This window comes from Calypte anna, chromosome 3 (assembly GCF_003957555.1).
Source record: "Calypte anna isolate BGI_N300 chromosome 3, bCalAnn1_v1.p, whole genome shotgun sequence".
Taxonomy (NCBI): Eukaryota; Metazoa; Chordata; class Aves; order Apodiformes; family Trochilidae; genus Calypte; species Calypte anna.
In genome coordinates this window covers 114071983-114091375 of record NC_044246.1, presented here as the reverse complement: position 1 = coordinate 114091375, position 19393 = coordinate 114071983, and the positions used below count along the sequence as shown (strand labels likewise).

Here is a 19393-nt window from a genome sequence, read left to right as displayed (position 1 = left end):
GGAAATACCCCACTGGGATAGCTGGGTGGGAGCCACTCAGAAGCCTGGTGGCTTGGTTTGTGAGCAGGTTGAACAGAAGAGGGGGGGATCTAAACTGCTCCTGGGTTTTTTGGGTGTCTTTGCATGGTACCTGCAGGCTTTCATACAGCAGATGTAACATTTTTCCACCTCTGCCCCTCAACTAAAAGTCACCAAGGAGTTTGAAAGTCTTTACCAGGACTGGTGCTGTGCAGACTGTTGGTGCTGGGCATTAAGGCCTTTTCCTTTGAGAAACCAGGCTGAGAAACTGCTCGGAGTAAGAGGCTTCTTCCCTGCTAGGGAAAGAGCCAGGCAACTTTCTGTGCAAGTTCTGTGCTTGTTTAAACTCTTATTTATCATAGGTTACAGACTTTGCCCCTTAGGATCCACTTCTGACATGAAAATTCTACGTGTGCTCTTGAAAATGCATGAGAAAACACAAGTCTAGGTAGCAGAAAACGTGGAAAATGAGGAAATTTGAACATGGTAATTTTGCTGTTGGGATATGCAGAAGGCAGGCGAGCACTGGATTTCTGGCTTGGTGGAAGGAAACTGAAAACTCCCCTTTAATTCTGATTTTTTACATTAGAATAAGAAGGGTAAGCACAGAGGAGGGGATTAAATCTGAATCTGTCTTCATCCATATAAAGTCTAATAGCCTTGGTAACTCCTGAGCTTTCCAAACTGACTGCTGGCCCTGAAATCTTTTCTTTTGGGAGATGGAAGAATTATTCTCTTGAGTTGTGTCCTGAAGCGCACATTCTCCATTTTTTATTTCTTCTTCAAGGTCTTGAAAGGAATTTAATGTCTCCTTTGCACTCCTTGTGCAGTGCTCCTGATAGAGCTGGGTGGAACAGAAAAATCTCAAGCCATGGTAGAGTGGGAACAGATGTGTGTGCAAGGACAGTGTGGGTGTGTTCAATGATTTGGATGTTTTGTTTTGTACTGTGCAATGCAGTCATAATCTTTTTTTTTTTTCCCCTGAAAAATACCCACTACTGTTTCTTAGATCCTTTGAACCTGCTGTACCTATTCCTACCCTTCAGTACAGCACGTTCTCTGCTTGTGAGATTGGATTTTTTTGTTCTTTATGAAAGGGTAGACCTGTGCCCCCCTGCCTTGCCTCCCACTGTTTTTTCAGCTCAGTATAAAAGTTAAGTTTCTCCTTGCATTCTTGACACATGTGTAAATGACCTGTTAAAAAGTGCAGAGTGGTGAAGTGGTTTCTTGGGAGTTTTGAAGTGCTCATGTTTTATTAAATCTGAGATTCCTGGAGCTTTGTGGCCAGGGACAGACTACAGTTGCCACCTTCTCCACTATACTTCTTGCAAAAATTCTCTAATCCCCCCAAAGTTCTCAGGTTGTGCACTCTGGGAGTTGATTCCCATAGATACGAATGGCTTTCACAAGTCCCCTAAATTATAAAATTACAGTTACAGTGCATAAAGCAATGAAGCAGTACCAAACCTGGTTGACTTGGCTTCATTGAGAGATCCTGGCACCATTGCTTGCCTATTTTTTCCCTTTATTTCCCCACTGCTTTTTTTTTTTCCCTTTAGCTTCTATCACCATCTGTTACATTTTATGTTCAGTAGTTGTCACCCTAAATTTTACAGAGCTTCTGTGACTTCACAGCATTTAACCTCTAGTAACATTTAATACCACTCTAGTATGTAAAAGTATTGTGTCCAGAATGAGTGATAATTTGTGCTGCTAATACAAACCCTCCAGGTTCGATGTTGATGTAATTTTGTAACAAATTTGCATCTGCAGTGCTATTTTAGTTCCAATAAGCAGACTTTGCAGTCTGGTCTTTTGTGTTTAGATCAGCTTCCCAAAATAGAACTAATACAATCACAGAATTGTTGTGGTTGGACAAGACCTTTAAGATCATTGAGTCCACCCATTAACGTAACTCCACCAAATCCAGTGCTAAACCATGTCCCTAAGCACCAAATCTCCACATCTTTTAAACACCTCCAGGCATGGTGGTTCAGTCATCTCCCTGGCCAGCCTGTTTTCATGTTTGACAACCCCTTCTGTGAAGAATATTCTTCTAACATTCCATCTAAACCTCCTTTGGTGCAACTTGAGGCCATTTCCCTTCATCTTACCACTTGGAATCTGAGAGAAGAGATGGACCCCCACCTCGTAGAGTGAGAAGGTCTCAGCCTCCTTTCCTCCAGACTCAACAACCCAATAACCCACCTTTTGCCTGGAGTCACCTGGACATCTCAGCCTCCCTTCCTCCAGACTCAACAACCCAATAACCCAACTTTTGCCTGGAGTCACCTGGACATCTCAGCCTCCTTTCCTCCAAACTCAACCCAATAACCCAACTTTTGCCTGGAGTCACCTGGACATCTCTCTGGAGGACCAGTCCCAACCTTCACGGCCACCACAGTCCTTTGACCAACTGTGGTGCATGAACCGAGATTCCACGGATCCACCCCCAGCCTTGCAGCGGCGTTTGCGGTAAGGGGGAGGGGAGGCAGCTGAGAAAGAGCCAGGGCTGCCGTGGCTGAAGTGCTGTGAGGCGGCTGCCGGTGCCAGGCAGTGCGGGGCACTGAGGGGACGGCGCTTTCCCCTCTGAGGAGAAGAGAGACAGCGCAGCACGCGCCCTCCTTTCGGCGGGAACAGCGGCGCCGCGCAGCGCGCATGCGCAGCGGAGAGCGGGCGGCTTCGGGGAAGGGGGGGGGGAAGCGGCTGCTCCGCCTCCTTCAGCGTTTAAAGGGCCAGAGCTCCGCTTGGATTTGCCGCCCTGCTCCCTTCCTCAGAGTCGGCAGAGGGTAAGGGAGTAACTCTGTGAGTCCTCGCCAGCTTTGGGCCCTTTCTTTCCGCGCTGGAAACGCTTCGGTTGTTCTCGGCAAGTTCCGTAGTCAGAAATCTCCTCCTTTCGTGTTTTCTGCTCGCCTCCCCTTCAGCTCTTCGGTTACCTCCGCCTCCTGTTCGTTTATCTCCGCTCACCGTTCGGATAAAGCCGTTAAGTTCCGCCACCCTTTTCGGCAACTTCCGCCGGTTCGGTCGGAAATGGCCGAAGACGTGAGGGATTCAGCTGTTTAAGGGAGAAAACCGGCCGGCTTCTCGGAACAAACCAACTGTGTCTGGAGCCTGGGGGGGGGGGGCGGGCGGGAGGGAGGGGGGGAAAGCGGCAGAGGGCGGACGGAGGGGGAAGATAAGGCAGCGGCTATGGCTCCCCCCACGGCCACTCGCGGAGGGCGGCACAGCGAGCGCCGGGACCGCGGCTCCGCCAGGAGGGTGAAGTGAGGGCGCCGAGAGGTAGGGTGGACCGTACCACGTATGCGTGTGTGTGGGGGGAGAGCGACTCGCAGGGGTAGCACCCCCCCCCCCCGATATCCCCCCACACCCCCTTTACCGCCACTCGTGGGGGGGGGAAATCCGTGGGGCCGGGTGAGTGGAGGGAGTGGTACAGTGCGGAGGAACCCCCCCTCCATGAGGCGGGGAAGGGGGGAGGAGGCCTCTTGTCTGCCCCGCTGAGGGGAAGGCCGGGGGGTAGAGTCCCTCAAGGCTGGGGAGAGGGTGAGGGGGTTTCCCTCAGGGCTGAGGAGGCTGTGAGGGGATCCCTCACTCTGTGAGGGGGGGGGTGTCTCCCAGGGCGAGAGGCGCTGCTGGGTTGGGTGGGGGGTGGTGTGGGGTGTCCCACAAGGCTGAGAGACCCTCATGGCGGGAGGGTTGCGACAGCACCTGGTGCTGCTGACAGCCTTCCCGCCCGCCCTCCTTCCCTCCGCTTTTAACTCACTCTGCCAGGGGCCGGGGGAGCAGGCGACCCTGAGCACCCCCTCCCCGCCTCATCCTCTCAGCCCCGGCTGCCTGCGGCATCTCCCGCGCTTCGTGGGGAGGAAACCTCCCCCGTGGCCGCCGCGTTCCCCGTTCGTCCCACTTCGTGGAAGGTTTCGGTACCGGGGGGAGCGGTTCTTGAGGCCTAGGGCCCGGTTCGGCGGTCTCTAGAAAGTGCTGTCCCCGTCCCGCGTGTTGCAGTCTCTCGGGGTTATCCCGTGTCGTGGCAACTTGACAAACCCCAAGCAGACAGATCGTTTCTCCCGGATCCGTGCGTGGTCCCTGCGGCTCCTGAGTGGGGTTTTGCCTCCTGAGGTGGTGAGGAACAGAAAGGATGAGGCAGTTCCCTGCCTGGGATTCTCAGCCTTTCTCCTACGCTCGTGTTAGACTCCTCAGAATTCTTTGCTGAAGTTGAGGTTCTTGCTATATTTTTCCAGCTGTTTTCCCCACATGAGGTCTCTTCTTACTCAAAAAACATATAAGGGGGCTTTCCTCAATCGATTTTTTTTAGCAGTGCAGGCTAATGCATTGCAGCTGATTGCCTAGCATCCCATTCTGCTGGTACAAAACCAAACAATTTGGAGCCTGGAGGGGGCTGGAAACATTTAGAACAGGATTAAGGATTCACAAAGGTGCTGAGAAGCTTTCTAGATACGCAGTTATGTTGCTGTGTGTGTTAAAAAACAAACGTTGAGAGTCTGATGGAGTAGTTTCTGCTATCTTGTTGCTTATGTGTGTGCCTGATAAAGTGGGTTTGTTGCTATCCTGATATGATCACTTGGCTTTAAAATTTCTGGGTTTCTGTGCTGCAAATCTAACATCTGTATGAAGGAGATTAATTAACTTTGTTTCCTGAAAGGACAGTCACACGCAGGTGATTATCTTGCAGATATTTCTGTTTTCAGGGAGAAATCTGCATATGCGAGATGCTGAAGTCTAAAACAGATGTTACAAATGTAATTTGATCCTTGTTTCTATTATACTTAAGATGTATGTTTTTTGGAGTATTTGCTGTGTTTTGGGGTTTGAGTTTTATCAAATAATGAATAATGTTAAGCTAGTTTCTTTCCAGAAGTAGCATCAGAAATGAACCACAGGCTGATCATGTGGTAAGGGTGAGAGAAAACTGTTCTTCCCCTAAGAAATCCCTTAACTTCATGTGCTATCTGAGAGTCTGATTGTTACATCTATCATTATCTTTATGCATCCATGGCTTTGGGATGCCTCTTTTCATTTTTTCATTGCAGAAATGGGAGTTTGTGTCAGTTCAGCTCAGTGCTAAAGAGATTCTGGAGCAGGGGTAGTTGACTGTCTGGATTTGAGCTCAGTACAGCCAAATTCTCCTGGCAGCTCAGCTGTGGTACAGACAGTTCTTGAACTTCTTGCTGCCTTGTTGCAAAAGGGAAGTCCAAAATAGTTTTCTGAAATTCTCTTTGATTTCCAAGTGTTGACTCTTGTGTTTGTTTGCATGTGAGGATGGATTGTGGCATTTTTCAAGTCGAAGCAAAAGCAGCAAATAATGCAAAACAAGAAAAACATTGCTGAATTGATTTCACACTCATTTTCAATGATACATGGCAAAAACAGAGGACTGTTTGTGCACTGTTGAGGTGGGATGGAAAACATCATCATCATCATCATCTTCTCTTGAGGATTTGGCTTTCTGGGACTGTTCAGCTGAGGAGTAAAATGTTGTGTTCCCAGGGCTTGCTTGCATATGTAAAGGCAGAGCCCATCTCAGTTCTGTTTTCTGTGACAATTATGTCTTGAAATACCATGATACCATCATTTTTAAGTTTGTAGAGTTTGTCTCTTTATTTCTGGCTGGTTATATTTGTTCTTTTATTCTGTTTTTTTCTGTTTATTGTTGGTTTGTTTGTTTTCCCCCTTGTTCAACTCTTACCACCTTTTCCAGTTGCCTGGCCAGTTTTCTCAGGGCATTCCTCACAGCAGTGGTTTCACCGAGGTGGGAAATGCTGCAAACCCCAATCGTTTGAAGCCAGAATCACAGCAATTGGATGTGAGTTAGTTCCTAGTCCAGAGGCAATTTCCTTAATTTGGAAACCCCACAAAAACACAAAGCTGGAAGGGACCTTTGGATCGTTGGATTCCACCTCCTCATCTGTACATAGGTTCTCCCGGTGCCTGTTGTGTTACTTCTTTACCATCTCTGCAAAACACCCCTTTTTGGGGGGCAGGAACACACTGGGAACATTGAAGCAGTTTTGAGGCTGGGGTTTCAATTCGGGGTGGATTTTTTGCTGCCACTGTAACAAATAAATCCTATGTCTTAGCCACCCAGCAAGCAAACTGTGTGGGGTTTTTGCTTGCTTCCTTGTGAAAAAGGGCAGTGAGGAGTCTCTGTACCTGTGCTGACACAGGCTGTGCTTGCTGGGCTAAAGCTAGCATAGGTGTGCTCACACTTCTGAGGTTGCAATTTAGCCATATCCTCAAAAAAACCCACCGTGTTTTGCTTTTGTTTTGTTTTTCTTGGAGAACACTTGAAAGTCCTGTTTACTGAGGATTGTCGTGGTGGAATTTGGCTCCTTGCAGCTTTTAGACAGCTCTTTCTCAGATGCAAATGGTGTTGGTGGATGCTGCCTGCAAAGAGGTGCAAAGCCAGCTTGAGGTTTTGGGGTTTGTTGGGAAGGATAAAGGCAGAAGCACGCAGAGCTCTGTGGCTTACAGCAATCGATCCCCGGATTGTCTGGGCGTAGGAAGCCTTGAGTGCTGGCCCAGGTAAATTGATGTTGTTGCAGGGCCAGTTTTGAAGTGCAAATTGAAATCCCATTTCTGTGAAATCATTGCTATTAGTTAATTGATGTCTGGTTTGAGGACTGGCTAATCTATCACAGGATGGATTTGAAAGGATATTTTGTAGCATCTGCCTTGACTTGCTGGTCGTGCCATAAGCAACTAAAGCAGTTTTAAAGCAGGTTTCAATATCTGTATTTTTAGTTTAGCATTTGCTGAGGAAGCTTACAACACCCAGTCTTTCATACAAGGAGTGTGTAGGTGTGCTGTGCTCCCTCTGCTGGCATCTGCCCCTGCTAACTCGGGGTGAGTGCACTACAGTTTCTCAGGGCTACGTTGATGAAACCACTAATACTACAAAGTGACCTCATTAATAAAATAAGTATAGAAAATCGAGGCTCATACATCGAGCAGTTGAATCTTTTATGTTTGTTGGGAAGGAGGGTATCCTAAAACTCCAACAGGTAATCTGTTGCCACTAATGGATGTAAAGGAGTTTGGGTTTTGTTTATTTGTGTAGTGGTTTTTTGGGGTTTTTTGAAGGTGTGTTTTTTAAGGACACTCAGAATTACTGTGCTGACAGTTTCTTAAATGGTTGGGATCTCATGTCTGGGGTTGGGGCTGTGTGCATTTTCTGCCTGTTCCCTGCCCTCCTTCTTGTCCATGAATTATCACAGAATTTACCTTGGTTGGAACAGACCTTCAAGATCATAGAGTCCAACTGTTAACCTAACACTGCACATTTTGGTGCATTAGGAAAACGTGTCACTTTTCTAATGCAAATGGCTGCCTGAGAGTAATACCAGAACATGGGAATAACCCATGAATGTTAAAAAAACCCCTCAAGTTTCTTCTAATGCAAAACACTAACAACATTTCTCACTGCACAGGTGACACTTTTATTTCCTTTTAATGTACAGTTTCCAGCTGGGTGGCCTTTTATCTGCCTTGTTTCATAAAATGTTTTATTTTATGAATCAAAATACTTGCAGGTGTCTTCTTATCTGACTTTTTTCTTAGGGATAGTGGCAGTGCAGGTAGCCTGAGGTTTGTTTCCATTCTTGTTGTGTTTTGGTATGAGTGCTGCTGTGCTGAAATGTATGTTCTGACATCTGACTGTGTAGGATGAGCTCACTTACTGTTTTGTTTTAGCTCTTCTGTGTCACATGGAAAGATCATGGAGCTATGTAGTCATCTCAAATCTGTGCCAGTGTATTGGTCATCTCTGAATTCATTTGAAAGCGAATTATATTTATTTGAAAGCCAAAATGCCATAAATTATGCCATGAATGTATTGTCTTCCTTTGGGGACACTTCTTGTCAGGTTGAGTACTTTCTAACTGCTGTGAAATAGATGAGGAATTCAAGTTTGGCAACTTAATGTGAGAGAAGGGCAAGTAGGCTGATAAAGGATCTGGAGAAGAGGCCTTATGAGGACAGGCTGAGGGAACTGTGACTGTTCAGCTTGCAGAAGAGGAGGTTGAGGGGAGACCTTATTTCTCTCCAAAGTTACCACAAAGAAGGTGTTGTAGTGGGACAGATGTTGGCCTCTTCTCCCTGGTGACCAATGATAGAACAAGAGGAAATGGGGTCAAGCCCCCCCAGGGGAGAATCATGTTGGATATTAGAAAAAAATCCTTCACAGAAAGAGTGGTGAAGCATTGGAACAGGCTGCCCAGGGGGGTGGTGGAGGCACCATCCCTGGAGGTGTTCAAAAGACAGGTAGATGAGGTGCTAGAGGGGATGGTTTAACGCTTGGGGTCATAGGTTAGAGGTCTTTCCCAACCTTAATAATTCCATGATTCTGTGTGGGAATTGGGTCCTCTGCTTTTATAAAAAGAGTACAATTAAAACCATCAATATTACGTTGTCCCATCAACACATCTCGATTTTCAATGTGAAGATGAGCTTGCTTTCCCCCATCCCATACATACCTCACCTTCTGGGTCCACATTCAGCTTCTGAATCTGACAGAATTAATGGAATTAATCACATCATCACTGGATGTGGGAAGGACTTTTTTTTTTTTTTCCCTCTCCTTTTCTTCCTTTGCCCCCGCAAATGCCCCCTAAATGCCCCCGCATCATATGCAATGCTGCTGGAGTGCACTGGGATGAAATTTGTACACGTCTTTTTGTGCTTCTATTACGAGCTTGAGGAAGTAATTATACTGCAGGTCTGCTCTGTGTAGGCACTTAGTGGGAAGAGATGTGTTCTGGGTTGTGTTGGTGGTGAGTGGAGTATGTGCTGTGGAGTGCTGCTGACATCCAGATGATGCCTGGAAGAAGCTGGCATGGAAGTGTTGGAGCTTGTGACAAGAAGAGCTGCCAAACAATTGGGGAGCCTCAAAGCTGAGAGCAGAGCCTAAATATATAGAGCAAGGGTGTGAACCTCTATGGAGGAGGTCAGTAAAGTCTAAGCAAAGCAGTCCTGAATTCACTACTGGGAGCCTTTCTGTCTGCAGGGAAGGGTCTGCAAATAAAATAGGCTGGAAACCTTTGATATAAGTTGAGTAGTAACATCAAAGATGTGATGTGTAACCGTGGGCAGAAGGCAGGACAGTGTGATCCTGGCTTTCTCATACAGAGGTAACTGGCTGGGCAGGTAACATCTGATACAGACTGCCTGAAAAAACACTGTACATCTTATATATTTCAAGCTAACATCATTCTCAGATGATTAATAAAGATAGCAGTCCCATAGCAAATGGGAAGTTAAAAAAAACCCAACAACCCATGCATTGTTTGGGTGAGATTTTTTTTTTTTCCTCAGGCATCTCTCCCAGGAAGACCTGGGTACTTGTAAATGAATCTGCCGCCTACCTCTTCTACCTTCATTTTAATGTGGGCATTGAGGAGGAGCCAGCTATCGGAAAACCAGCCAGAGATGGATGCCTTGGAAAGTTGCCACTAATTACTGTGGCGTCTGGCAATTAGCTGTTGTTAAGCCTTTCCTTGCAAGTCCTCGACCGTGCATCAGGAAACAAAAACACAAGGACCTAGAGAAAGGCATGAGCTGTCCTTGTAATGATCTTGTTAAAAAAGTTCTGGGTGGTTGATCTTACTTCAACACAGAACAGTCTTGATTCTGACATCTTTCCTTTCTAGTGGAGCAGGTAGGATTTGGTGGACCCAGAAGATCTTTGGGTTTTTTTTTTGCTGTTGGGCTGTTGTCATAATCTGCAAACTTCCTATAAAACAGGTTTGAGGCTACGTTTCTTCCTGGGAAATCTGTAAATCAGTGACATCTGCAAAGTGCTATTGGTGTTAAACGTTGAGTTCCTAAAAAAAATTAAGTTTTATTGAAAATAATAATTAAAAGATTCAAAGAAATCTTGAAGTTGGTTTCTCACATTTGCCTCCAGGGTCTTCTGACTTTGTATTTACTTTGTGGCAGTGATGAATAGCACCAAGCCTTTTGCTTGCAAGTATCCCAAGGGTGTAGTTAGTTAGGAGTAACGATTGAGCTGGAGCTGGCAGGTATCTCAAGGCCTTTGTACAGAAGCTAATTTGCCCCCAGCCCCTCAGGAATCAGCCCTGCTCTTTCCCTGGAAATAACTATTCCATTGCCAAGACAATGATGATTTTGATTAGAAAGGCCAAGCAATACAATTATTTCTTCCTTGTCAAAGGATGTGTCAGGGAACAAGATGTTTTTGCATCAGTCGCTGGCGTTTTGGATGACATTGCTCAAGCAGCAGGGCCCAGAGCATCTTCTGGAGTAGTTTGTACAAGTACAACCCGGGCTTTGCACCAACTTGCTTCTCTGTATAATTCCACTGACTTGGAAGGAGTGACATGTAATCTCCAGATAGATCTAGAGTCTGTTTTAATATGCAGCTCTGATCTATAATACATGTGCCAGCACGGTGATCCTTTGGTTACCACTGAAAGCAGCTCTATCTGGGACAGAAAGTGGCAGCTGTTTGACAAATGTAATAGAGTAGAAATTATAAAAAGAACCAAAGTGAATTTCCTCCTCTTATAACTGATGAAAGCAGCAACAGCAGCATTGCCAGTATTTCTTGCCAGCTCAATGCAGCTTTGCAGGGGTGTCTTGCTTGGACACTTTGCTGTCCCTCTACCTATTTTTAGCCTGTTTACCAAAAGCTGTTTGGGTGCCTCTTGAGGGAGTCCTGTGTTAACTCCTGCCATGTACAGTCTATTTGTGTGTTTATGTGGAGACTTTTGGGGAGGGTGGACATTGAACCTGGGCTCTTCTCTTACCTTTCCCTGCCTTGTAAATCTGTAGGAAATGGAGGTGAGCGTTTCCATAGCATCTGAGTGTGTGTATGGCAGTGCTGCTGTGATGCAGAGAAGTACTGCCCACTACCTGTTGACACCAACCTTTGGATCTGGGATTCATGACAGGGTTGAACTGATGCCATAGCTTTCTGCTGGAAGGCATGGCCACTCTCCCTTTGCCTCTCTCATCTCTGCAGTCCCTGTCACTTATATGATGCCTCGGTCATTTAGTTTGATAATCCAACTGCTTGTGGGTACTTTGAGGGGGGAGGTGAGTGGTTTCCTTGGGAGCAGAATTTGGGGGGAGGCTGCTAAGCACCGTTTCTCTCATTTTTCTTACTGTCAGTTCACTGTCCCCATGATTCTGCATAAGGATGTTCCTGCCTCAATCCCAACTTGCTTCTCCCCAGAGGTGAGATGTGAGCATTGGCAGGGCTGAGGAAGGGGAGCCACTCACTTGGCAGAGGCTGTCTCTGTTTTTATCCAGCTCTGGAACTCTGAGTTTTGTTTCCCCAAGGCTATGTAGGAGCTGGCCTGTTCCTGTTGCTCAGGAGGAGAAGCAAGAAGTGGTGTTTGCTGTGTATCTGCTGCTGGAGGGGATGGCTGAGCATTGCAAGGCTTGGGGACCTGTAGAACAGGTAGAGGGACAGTGACAGAGCTGCTGTGCTGTGTCAGAGGTCTGTTCCAGCACTCTTATCTTTATTGCAAATCTAGAGTCTGCTCAGGACCAAGGAGGGTAATTTAATGAAGCAAGGGGGGACTTGTTATAAATGGAGGTGCTGAATGGACAAGAGTGGCTCCCTGTTGTATATGACTATGAAGGTCACTGGAATAGGATGCTCATTTTTTCAGTTCCTGTATACTGCTGGGTGAAGCTGAGGTTTGTGCTGACACATGCAGTTCCTCTTAATGGGGACTGGAGTTGTTCTGAAAGAAGCAAATGCCCCGTTTTAAAGGCAGCTTGGCAAGGAGACAGCTGGAAAGACACGTGGTAACAGTACAAATCTTTTCAGACTTTGGTGCTTCTTTTTATTGCCTGACTTTGTATTCTGAGGCCTTCTGACTATATCTTCTGCTTGTCTGCTGTGAGAAATTAATAATCTTCCTTATTCCCCATACATGGGAAGGGATGTCTTCATTCCAGCCCCAGTTTAAGGGCAGATGAGATCTGTTTTGGGAACTGCATTATGCAAAAATGAAGAGGAAACAAACAGTGGTGTAGCCTACTTACTTTGAAATGCAGTCTTAATGGTTCCTTGTTATTCATGTAATTATTTAACTGGCTGTGTGATCCTTGGGATTATCACTCTTTCCAAGTAATAGCTAGAGCAGTAGAGGTGTCTTGTTAAATAGGAGAAAAAAAAAAAAAGAATTGGCGTGGTTGTTTTCAGTATTGCATTTTAGTAATTGTTTGCAGTGACCTTTTGAAAGCTCAGAGAGGAAAATTGTTTGCTTGATTTTCTCCCAGATCAGCTCCTGGCTATCTCAATACAGAGCAAAATTGAGTTGTTTTGTTTTGTTTTTTAATTACATCCTGACAGCAAAGACTAGTCTGGTGTGTGCATTACAGTTTTGGCTTTTTTAAAGGTTAAGCTGTCTTTAACAGGACTTCTACACGTGGAGTTTTCTGAGACTTTGGGGATTTTAGTTGGGTTTTTTTTGTTTGTTTGTCTTTTTAAGCCAGGGTTGCTTGCTCTTGGTGTTATTTCAATATCATTATTTAATAATGATATTATTTAATGATATTATGATATTGATGATATTTAATGATATGATATGATTTAATGATATTAAATAACGATATTATTTAATATCATTTAATATAATAGATGAATTATGGTTAAAGGGCTGTGGATTGCTGTTGGATGTATTTGGAGTTTTGGTTTGGTTTTTGTGTTTGTTTGGCTTTTTTTTTCATCTTAAGAGGTGATGTGAAAAAAAAAGCCTTTTTTTTCCTTTCAGAAAAAAAAGTCTTGTGAGACCTTGTTCCTTGGTGTCACTGGGTTGTGGTCACTGTTTGCCTCACCCCACACAAGTAGTGTCAGTGTGAAACCTGCTGTTGCAGGGATCAGACCAGTGGTTCCTCCTTTTACCCTTTCAAAATACCTCTTCCTCTTTCCTCGTTAAATCTGACAACCCTTGAGATTGAAGGGTCAGAAAACCAGATTGTGTGAAACCTCTTAGATAACTCTGTGTTTGAGTTTTCACAGGAGAGCCCATTGCAGTGGGTGTTTTCTGAAGCTTGTCCTTGGAGAGCCTCGTCCTTCAGCTGCACCAAAGCAAGCTCTGTGAAGCCAGTGCCAAAAAGCAGGTGCTGCAAAATTAAGGTTCTCACAATTCCTAAAAATCAAATTGCACTGACAGAGATCTGTGTCTCCAGAGTGAGAGCTGCAACAAGAGAACAGACACCAAAAATTATCTCCAGTAGCTCAGTTTGCAGCTGGTCCTTCCCTGCCTCTTGGTCTGGTCCGTTCCAGGAGGACTGAAATACCAGAGTTATTTGTGTATGTGATAGATATGAGTTGAGGAATCAAATGGAACCCAACCATGTCTCCTTAGATCCATGTTGAGCTGGAGATGGATGAGCAACAGTGTGTGTGATTTCAGCTCCCTAATCAGGCTGGGTTTTGCACATCCTAACTTGAAAAAGTGGGCTTTTCATCCTGCAATCTGAATAGACAGACCCGAAGGGCACTCAGTGTTTCCTGCTGAATGCCAGATAAGATCTTCTGCTGTTTGAACTTGCAAAGCAGTTTAGGGCTCCTGCACAGAGTTTGATCCACCCCTTCATCTTGTTGAGTCTGTTAGGAATGAATGAGGTTCCTCAAGCTGTGAACACAAGAATGGTTTAGCTTAAAAAAACACACACAAAAAAACAAAACACAAGGAAAAAAAAAACCTGCAAACAGATGATGTAATGGCCAAGCTCCATGTTTGAACAGTGGCCAGTATACTAGGGGATAGATCAGAGTTAAATCTATCAGGCTTTCTAATTCTCAGATTCAGCAGAGCTTTGTTCTTTGTGCTTTCAAACACAGAATATGGATGTGTGTCCACTGCTGTTGGTGTGGTTTCCTTCAGTTTCTCTACCCAAAGAATTTGTCCAGGGGCCAGAGGAAATGTTGCAATAAACTTTTTGTTGCTATAAACCTTGATATCTATCTTTCTGGTTTTAAGTTGTACTGAATTTAAACCCCAAACCATCTCTTCAGTGAGCTGCAGCACTGCTACACAGGGTCTTTTGAATTTGGATCTTGTGTCTCTGCAGACTCTTTCCTTTTGCCCAGTAAGGTTAGCTCCTTGCAAGATCCCAGGAATGTTGCTGGGTGGAAGTCTCCCTGCTCTGCAGCTGGTTTGGGTTTGCACATGGACTGTTTATTGAGTGTTTGGCCTCTCCTCTTCCAGACAGTTATGTACAAAACAAGGAAAACCTAGTTTTAACACAGGTAGCTTTGAATTTCATGAGCAGCTTTCTCTGCTGGTGGTAGCTCTGACCCCTGTGATACTTCATGTGTGCTGACAGGAGGGGACTTACTGTGGTTGGTTGTGGATATTTGTATCAACCCTTTTTTTTTTTTTTCTTCCCACTGGTTATTTTTTTACTGACCTATTCCTTTAAGCTTTAATCTTGGCACCATTTCCAAGGGCTTGTGCGAGTAAAGAACTTTGTCAGCTAGCAGGATGAACCAGCACATGCAGTGGGGTTAAAAGTGATGGTGGAGGTGGGAAGAAGATGCTATAAGGAGAAATTTAAGTTGCAGTGAAAGGAATTCCTTCCATCTTCTCTGGCTGTTTTTTGTTGCAAAGGGCAAAAAATGTCAGCCTTCTAACTTCAGGCATGCTTCTAATGAAAGCTGACACAATCTGGGGCAAACCTATTTCATTGCTGTGTCATTAACCAACTTGGCATGCTGGGTGGGTTCAGCAGTTTTTCTTCCTTTAAACAGTGCTGGCAGAAAGCTGACGCTGTGCTTGGGCTGGAGATGTTGCTCAGGAAAACATCACTTCGGGAGAGATCACATCTGTGAGGAGACATTGCTGGCTCACAGCAGCAATATCTGCTGGGATTTGCTTATTTGAAACAACTGAATTTCAGAAGCTTAGAAAAATTGCACAAAGGGGTGGGAAGCTGAGAGACTCTCCAGCAATTGGTGCTTTCTGAATTTTTTTCCCATGATTTCTCTTGAAAAACTAAAAGTAAGAGTAGTTGGGCCAGTTGCAATGTTTGCTGAAGTTGTGCTTGGTCTGTTCTGTTTGTTATTATTTTATTCATGCTCTGCTCACTGACTTGACTTCCTCCTCTTTGGCATTATTTTCACACAAATCCTTTTCCTTAGAATTTCCTCATTCTCTGCCAGCTGTGGCACAGCTGTGAGGATAGCAGAAAACACGAACTGCTCTTGAGAACTGCTGTGAGATGCAGTTTTGTGATGGAGGCTGGATTTAGCTGGAGCTCCCTGTGTGAGTTGTACTGCCCTATAGCTAGCAGAGATGGGGTTGAGCTGAGAACTTGTGGACTGGTTCAGACAACAGGACTTTTGTCTGATTGCCTGGGCAGCCCTGCCTCTCTGAAAGATCTCCCTCACATATGGTGTTGTTCTGGATGTTCCTCATGAAGCAGTCCTGGTTTGGTGGACTCATCTTGTTCAGTCTGGAGAAAAGAAGGCTCTGGGGAGACCTAACAGTGACCTTCCAGTATCTGAAGGGGCTACAGGAAGGGTGGAGAGGGACTGTGTGCAAGGGCCTGGAGTGATAGGATGAGGGGCAATGGGTTTAAATTAGAGAAGGGCAGCTTTAGATTGGATGTGAGGAACAAGTTGTGTCCCATGAGGGCAGTGGAACAATGGCACAGGGTGCCCAGGGAGGTGGTTGAGGCCTCATCCCTGGAGATGTTCAAGGTGAGGCTTAAGGAGGCTCTGAGCACCCTGATCTGGGTGAGGGTGTCCCTGATACTGCAGGGGGTTGGACTGGGGGAGCTTTAGAGCTCCCTTCCCACCCAAATCATTCTATAATCTCAGAAGACACAAAGCTGGGAGGAGTGGCTGGCAGCCCAGAAGGCTGTGCTGCCATTCACTGTCACCTGGACAGGCTGGAGAGTTGGGCAGGGAGAAACCTAATGAAATTCAACAAGGGCAAACTTGGAGTACTGCATCTGAGGAATTACAACCCTATGTATCCGTACAGTTTAGGGGCTGACCTGCAGGAGAGGAGCTCTCTGGAAAAAGACCTGGGAGTCCTGGTGGCCAAGAGGATGCCCATGAGCTAGAAATGTGTCCTGGTGGCCAAGAAGGCCAATGGCATCCTGGGCTGCATCAAGAAGAGCATGGCCAGCAGGTCAAGGGAGGTTCTTCTGGGCCTCTGCTCTGCCCTGCTGAGTCCCCATCTGGAATTCTGGATCCAGTTCTGGGCTCCCCAGTTCATGAAGGACAAGGAAGTCCTGGAGATAGTCCATCCCAGAGGCACTGAGATGGTGATGGGACAGGAGCTGCTGCCCCATGAGGAAAGGCTGAGGGAGCTGGGAATGTTCAGCCTGGAGGAGACTGAGGGAGGAGCTGATAGAGACTTCTAAATATCTCAAGGGTGGTGTCAGGAGGATGGGACCAGAGTCTTTTCAGTGGTGTCCAGTGAGAGGACAAGGGGCAATGGTCACCAACTGGGACACAGGAGGTGCAACTGGAAAATAAGGCAAAACTTCATTGGTGTGAGTGGAACAGAGCCCTGGCCCAGGCTGCCCAGAGAGGTGATGACCTTCAGAACCCTCCTGGACATGTTCCTGTGTGACCTGCTCTGGGTAATCCTGCTCTGGCAGGGTGTTTGATTAGATGAGCTGCAGAGGTCCCTTCCAGCCCCCACCATTCCCTGACACTGGTCCTTCTGTTCCCTCAGCTCCTTTGTTGTGGTTATCTGGTGTTTATCCCCCAGATCCCAAGCACTGTGTCCTCCCGTCCCTCTCATCCTTAACTACAGCTGTTCCCCTGGGCCAGGGCACTGAATTTCAATAAATTGTAATCCTTACTAAATATCTGTTGAATATTGAATGAGTGTAGCATGAGCTGACTAAGCTGAAATTAATGGTGTAATTCCTGTTTGTTTGGCACGTGTGTCTACACAGTTTCACTGCAGATGGTAGAGGGAATTAAGATCTTACCTCTCAGGGGGAGGAAAGAAGCCTCAGGCTTGTGGTGGCAGTAAGGAAAGACTTGGTGGAGACGTGGGGGAGAGTGTTTGTCAAGATGTTATTTGAGGGTGATAAAAACTCTTCCTAATGAGTGAGGTCATAAGACAAAATTGAGGAGTAGTTGTTAATTATGTGCTATTACAGATGCCTTGAAATGATCGTCTGTGTTCTGGTCTGTTGCCATACCCCTGGGATGATTTTTTTTTTTTTTTAATTGTTGAAAATGAGATCAAAAAAGAAGAAGAAAACCAAAAAAAGATACAATCTGGCTGGCTGAGGTTTTGGCATAGATCAGCAGACACAGTGCTGGTCTCTGCTGGCTTCATATGTTCTGTGGATGATTCGCTCTCTGCAGAGATCAGGGTAGATACAAAGAGTCCATGGCATCTTCTTCCCTTGGTTTGAGGAGATATGGACAACTCCATGTGTTTTTGAGGTGCTGTTGCAAAATGACAAAGCACTGACACCTCCAAGCAGACAGAAATGGAGATGCAGAGAGGTGTCTGAGGTCACACGAGTCATTCCAGTGAGCTGATGGCAGAAGTGGAGCTAAAACATGCAACTTCCCTCATGTTTCAGAGGTACTGTGCCTGTCCTTCAAGCTCCTGGGAAGCTTGTGGAGGGTTGAGGCTGTTTTTGAGAGGCTTGGTGCTGACTTGAATGAATCTGGGGATCCAAAAAAAATTGTGATGCAGCTTCAGGACCACTTCTGCTTGGGATCCTGCATCCCACTGCTGGTGAAAGTTTATGTAAATGGTGAGCTCATGAGTTGGTTTGGTTTTGGTTTGGGTTTTTTTGATTTTTTTTTTCTCTCTTCACTCCCCCACCTTTTTGCTGCAATTTTGATTCAGGCAGTAAGATCTCCATTGTAGCTTATAGCTTTGTGGGAGCTTTATGCCTACAGTGGATCAATTCCGAGCTGATCTTCAGTAGCCCAGAGAGCAAATGTAATGCAGCAAATTCATTATATGCTAAAATATTTATTGTATTACTGTAAAGGTCATTGATGACAGCAAAGGCTCAATACAATTCACTCCTGAATCCTTCCAAAGATGCTGCCAGCTGCCACTCTGGAAATTGGTGTCCCTTAAAGTACCTGGAATAACTTTCCAGTCACTGGTTGTTCCAAATACTGGAGCATCTTTTACACAGGCTTTTGAGGTACATGCTTGGATCCTCTGTAGGCAAATAAATAGCTGTTATAGTGCTATGAAAGGTAACATCTGTATTTGGTTGTGTTGTGTGTACTGTCCCAGGCAGGCATGATGGCTGGAGTAGGAAAGGAATAATGAGCTTTCTTTGCCTCATTTAAGTAATTTGTAGAGTTGTATAATAACTGTAGAGTTGTATAATAATTTGTAGGGTTGTACAATGAAGTTTCCCTAATCTAAAGAAAAATAAGATTACTATAACCTAGTTATAGTAAAATTGCTATTAATGCTGAGGGGCATTTTTGCTTCTACACATGTTGGAGTGAATTACTTGTTGCAGAACATGATTTGGAAAGGTGGCAGTGAAAAGGCTTCTCAGCAGCAAGGTGGACTGCAATTTGCCTTCCCCTGAGCCACCAAATGGAAGTGTCATTTGGCAAATGGATTTGTGTCCATGAGGAACCTCTCAAACCATTTACCCAGGTGCAGGAGTGGTGGTGTGTGACTGTTCCCCATTGGAGGGCTCTGAATGGTGTAGGGTAAGTGTGACTGACCTGTTTGCTGGTACTTTTAGCATCTGGGTAGGATTAGTTGTTTAGCCAGCTGATATACCCACTTCTTCTGCTAATGGTATGTCAGAGAATCACAGGATGTCAGGGGTTGGAAGGGACCTATGAAGATCCTTGAGTCCAACCCCCCTGCCAGAGCAGGAGCAAAACTAGGGCAGGTCACTCAGAAATGCATCCAGAGGGGTCCTGAAAGTCTCCAGAGAAGGAGACTCCACAACCTCTCTGGGGAGACTGTTCCAGGGCTCTGTAACCCTTACAGTAAAGAAATTCTTCCTCATGTTGAGGTGGAACTCCCTGTGCTCTATCTTGAATCTGTTGCCCCTTGTCCTGCCACAGGACACAAGTGAGAAGAGGTTGTTCCTTATATATTTATACACATTAATTAATCCCTTCTCAGTCTTCTCCTCTCCAGACTAAACAACCCCAGGCTCCTCAGCCTTTCTTCATAAATGATGTTTCAGTCCCTTCATCATCCTCGCAGCCCTCGGTTGTACCCTCTCAAGTAAATCCCTGTCCTTCTTCAACTGGGGAGCCCAGAACAGGATGCAGTACCCTGGGTGAGGTCTCACTCGAGCAGAATAGAGGGGGATGAGGCGTTTGGATGCTGAGGAGCACTTTGGAATCTGGCCTTGAAATCCAGCTGGTTAATGGCTGGTTGTCAAGGCTGCCTTTTGCAGTTCT

At 45.7% G+C, this 19393-nt stretch overlaps 1 protein-coding gene across 6 annotated transcripts in view; it reads left to right on the top strand.

Moving 5' to 3' along the window:
- EXTL3 (exostosin like glycosyltransferase 3) overlaps positions 1-19393 on the top strand; it is a 173361-nt gene that overhangs the window by 22517 nt on the left and 131451 nt on the right. For 2 of the 6 annotated variants that reach the window (XM_030446712.1, XM_030446707.1), the window contains exon 1: positions 3172-3297. The exons of 2 other annotated variants lie outside the window; for them this stretch is intronic. The gene's annotated coding sequence lies outside the window, so the exon portion shown is untranslated. Of the gene's footprint in view, positions 1-2737; positions 2808-3171; positions 3298-3358; positions 3430-19393 lie in introns of those variants that run through there. 2 more of the 6 variants (XM_030446709.1, XM_030446708.1) reach the window with 2 other exon arrangements.